This window comes from Capsicum annuum, chromosome 10 (genome assembly GCF_002878395.1).
Source record: "Capsicum annuum cultivar UCD-10X-F1 chromosome 10, UCD10Xv1.1, whole genome shotgun sequence".
Taxonomy (NCBI): domain Eukaryota; kingdom Viridiplantae; phylum Streptophyta; class Magnoliopsida; order Solanales; family Solanaceae; genus Capsicum; species Capsicum annuum.
The window spans coordinates 55,019,949-55,025,210 of NC_061120.1; positions in this window are offsets into that span (position 1 = coordinate 55,019,949).

The following is a 5,262-nucleotide window of genomic DNA, read 5'->3' on the forward strand; positions in this document are numbered from 1 at the left end:
CTTCCATACAAAGCTCAAATGGAACCATATCGATACTTGAATGATAACTGCCATTATATGCAAACTTAGTCAAAGGTAGGAACTGATCCAAATGACCTCCAAAATCCATTACACATGCATGAAGCATAACTTCCAATACTTGATCATTCTCTTAGAATGCCCATTAGTCTGAGTGTTAAAAGTTGTACTAAGGTCAAACCTTATACCCATCTCCTCATGCAACTTCTTCCAAAAGATAGAGGTAAATTGAGCACCCCTATCTGAGATAATAGCAATTAGGACCCCATACAACCAAACTATCTCCTTCAATCATATCCAAACTAGTTGAATTATAAGTCATGTAAATTGGAATTAAATGTGTAGACTTAGTCAAGCAATCCATAGTAACCCATATAGAATCATACTTCCCCAAAGTCTTAGGACAACCAACAATAAAATCCATAGCTATCCTCTCCTATTTCTACTTAGGAATGGGAATCCACTAAAGAGAACCACCGAGCTTTTGATACTAGTACTTTATCTACTAGAAACTCTAGCATTTAACAACAAATAACAATATCACCCTTCATTTGATCCCATCATTAATTTTGCATCAAATTACGGTATAATTTTGGTGCTCCAAGACGTATAGAATAATTCAAACAATGACATTTAGCTAGAATAGTTGGAATCAAATCATCAACATGAGGCAGACAAAATCACCCATTTATCCACAACACGCCCACTCCATAAAGAATGCTCTTCGTGGCCTAACCCTATAGAACCTTATCATGAATCTTTCTAAACTTTGCATCCTTGAATTATTTAGCCTTGATTGATTAAGAAATATGGATCTTGCCTTTATACTGGCTAGAAATCCTCCTCTTTAAGTCAACTAGAGTCGTATGAACTTGTTACCTAAAGATTTAATCTCTTTAGTAGATGGGAACTTTGTAGCATTCAAATAAGTCAGGCTACCGATACTTGCTGACTTTTTGCTTAATACATCAGCTACCACATTAGCCAGATGGTATAGAATGTAATATTATAATCTTTAAGCAACTCCATCCTTCTACACTGTCTTAAATTCAAATCCCTTTGTGTGAACATATTGTAAACTATGGTGATTAGTGAACATTTCACAACAAACCCCATACAAGTAATGCCTCCATATCTTTAGAACAAAAAAATAGCAACCAACTCAAAGTCATAAGTCTATAATTCCTCTCATTAGGCTTCAATTTCATCGAAGCATAAGCAATCACATTCCTTCCTGCATCAAAACAACACCTAAACCATAATGTGGGGCATTACAATAAATAATTAAAATTTTAACCCCTATAAGAAAGGCAAGAATAGGAGTGAGAAAGACCAAAACTAACCACCCAAGAAGTTGTCTACGGTCGACGTCAAATATAGTAACCTAAACCCGGTTAGGGTCAAACCTACTAGGAATGCGTAGAATTATATTTAAAACTTAATGAAACCATGAGCAGTACATAAAAGTAAACGGGGGGATCTAGAAGCGAAAGTAACACATACCGAACTAGAGTACTTGATATTTTAAACAATAAAAGACGAACACTAGGATAGTGATCCTCATGGATTCTAACTTCATAAGATTCTTGTGTTTAATTAACCTATTCCACTATAATGGATGCAAAGTCTGACAAGTTATGTATTATCAACTGTCATGGGAATGTGTTGATAAATTTCACCCTTCACCTATTGAGTCTCAGTGCAACGCCTTACTATGCCTTTTCCTTAAACCTAATACAACTCTGACCTTTTGAATATCGAGTTGATTAGATGAGGGTTGGTATCCACTAATCACTATCATAATACATTTTACCAATCTCAAACTCCATTGTGAGTATGATCTCGAATACCGACAATTCCCAAGCTTCTGCAGTAGCTTATAAGACCATTAATAAGAACAAGATTACAATACATGCAATATTTATGAATCTCATATTTCTCCTACTTTATTAATCAGCTAGGGTTCTCGCAACCCTAGTGACACAGATTGGATCGGGGATAGGTTAGAACAATGACCCACCCAACCATGTCTATCTATACCAAATCAAAAATCCATACCAACAAAACCAAAGAAAATATGGAAACATAATATGAAAGTCAAACCTGAAATGTAATACAATGGAAGAACCAACAATATCGTCCAAGGGTGTAAGCCCCAACATCTATCTCGATGCAAAGGTCAACACCAATAGCGATCTTTCCAATCCCTAGAAGTACCATAAAGCCTCTATCCAAAAGAATACAAATATCTGGTTGGGACATGCTACCTTGGCCAAAACCAATATCCGAAAAGAAAATAAAAAGTCTAAGAATGTCCAACATGAAATAATGTCTACTGAAAGGAAGGAAGCTCACCACTTCATTCCAATAAGCTATCCCCGAATTTACTATAAAGGAAGAGTCAAACATTTGGTTCCTTCATTATGTGGGTATATAGCTGCCAGTAGACGGGTTAGTGGGTGAACACTAGCATGAATCTCGAGATAAGGATAAAGTAATGCCATTTACCAAAACTAAATCAAAACCATCCAATGCAACCAACCATACAAATATATGTGTTGGGATAAGGAACTGGGTTTAACATACCATTTAAAACCTTAACTTGGGTCTTGTAGCTTAGTTGTCCTACCACCCACGGGCTATATGGGTTTAGCTCTCCCTACTGAAAGGGTCCCGGTGTGTGTAGCCGAATGACCAGGCAATAAACCTAGGATGACTAGTACATCCCTTAAATGTAAATATGACACTCACACGTGTCCATCAAAAACCTCTCATATCGATAAATATGAGTTTTCGATTTTGATACCCCTGGGATCGCCACATTCCAAGGCTTTGCTTTAACTTTCTGCTATTATGCCCAATTAAAACCAAGTCCAAACAATTCAATTATCCATTTATTAACCAAGGCTATTTGATAAACCAGTGGTATCATCAAACCACTATACTTGCAAGCATTACCCATAGCCAAAGCATTTAGATTAAGAGGACTCTTGGTACCCTTTTCATTAACCATATTATCCTCTTGAGAGACTACCATGTTCTCCATAACCATTACCAATTATCTATTAACCTTTGTAAAACATTGTAAAATATTCAAGGTTTCATATATAAGTTGAAAACAAGAAAGAATTCCATTAACATAAGTCAATGCAATAAACATATCTATATAAGCATTTTATCAAACACCTTAGGCATATAGTACAACCAAAACCAAATTCCATTACCATTAAACCACTACCATGCAATTCCACTATAAAAACTACCATTATTGCATAGAAAGCATTATTAAAACCATAACAAATCATAACCAATCCTTTAACATCAACCCCTAAATCAATGATTGAAAACCAAAACCATGCAAAAGTAAAAAGCATGAAATCAACCATATAACCATGCCTTTAATTAAAATTAAAAGTAGGGAAGATAATCATGCCTTAAACCAGGAAAGTTGATGGAAATAATTCACCAAGATAAGCCCCAAATTAATCCCTTAGTTGAAACCCCTGCTCTTTGCGCCAAAAGGTCTTGAGAGAATTATGATATGTTTTGAAAGAGATTCTAAGTGTTTAAGAATAAAATAATAGGGTAAATAGCCTCCTAAGTTTATTAGAAGTCATAGGTCCTTATTAGGTTAAGTAGGGAAATATTCAGAATGCCCCCACTTAAATTCCATAAAAACCCAACACAAGGTTATGACTGACGTCCTGCGAGTTATAACCTAGCTTATGGTTAATACCCACCCAATCATAACCAATCCTCAACTATGGATCAGACACTGTCCAGTATATAACTCATCCAACCAGGTTGTTACCTTAGAATACGATTTGTACCCATGATCCATATTCCTAGCAAAATATAACACTAGGAGGATCAAATACTGACCACTTTATGAGTCACCTACATAGCTTATACCCATGCCTTACGACTCATACCCTCAAGTTGTATCCATTTCAGAGTCAGAGACCATCCCACCAACTAACACTAGTCAGCTTATGATTAGTCATCACCTCTTGTACCCCAGCTTACAGCTCATACCATGAGTCGTACGGGGTCCGAAGAATGAGATTCCTAGGAATTTTATAAGAGTCAAAACCTAGGATACTTCAGTCTCCGCCACTAGGAATATTCATCCCAGAATGACGGATAAGGTAGGGGTAACCACACACAAAGTCATTTGCATTATCAAACATCCCTTAAATTAAGTTTGAAACTAAGAGTTAAAGATGTTAATCTATCCTTTACCACGTTCAAAAAATAAAGACGTATTCAAGAACACATACCTTTCACACAAATATTAGGAGCAGAAAACAAAAGCGGATACTTGGACTTCATGTACTTTTTAGCTTCCCACGTGGCCTCTTCCACCTTGTGGATTCGCGATAGAACATTAAACAAAGCGATATCCTTGGTCCGCCAACCGACGAACCTACCTATCTAATATCTCAGTCGGGACCTCTTCATAAGACATAGAATTCAATATATCCAACCTTTTTAAAGGAACAATCAAAGATGAATCACCAACGCACTTTCTTAACATAGAAACATGAAATACCAAATGAACCAAACTCAAAGTAGATGGAAACTCCAACTCATACGTAACATTTCCTGCTTTCCGCAAAATCTCATAAGGACCAGTGTATTGAGGACTGAACTTTCCTTTTTTGCCAAACTGTACTACTCCCTTCATAGGAGACACCTTAAGGAAAACTTTTTCCCCAACTGTAAACTCCAAATCTCTATGCCTAACATCTGCATATAATTGTTGACAACTCTGGGCAGCCTTAAGACTATCTTGAATCACCTTCACCTTTTCCATAGCTTGATAAACCAAATCTAGACCAAACAAATCAACCTCACCGAGCTCAAACCAACCAATAGTATCTCTACACCTTGTACCATACAACTCCTCAAAAGGAGCTATACCAATACTCTTATGATAGCTATTGTTGTAAGAAAAATTTACCAAAGGTAGATGCTCCATCCAACTGCCACCATAATCAATCACACGGGCTCAAAGCATATCTTCCAATGTCTGAATAGTTTTTTTTGCCTACCCATCTGACTGTAGGTGGAAAGTCGTACTGAGACTCGCCTTAGTCCCTAACCCTTTCTAGAAAGTCCTATAGAAATGGGATGTAAAATGTATACTGCAATAGAAAATAATAAAAATAGGTACCCCATGCAGTTTCACAATCTCTTGAAGCTAAAGCTTTGCATAATTCTCTACCGAAAAGCTAGTCCGCA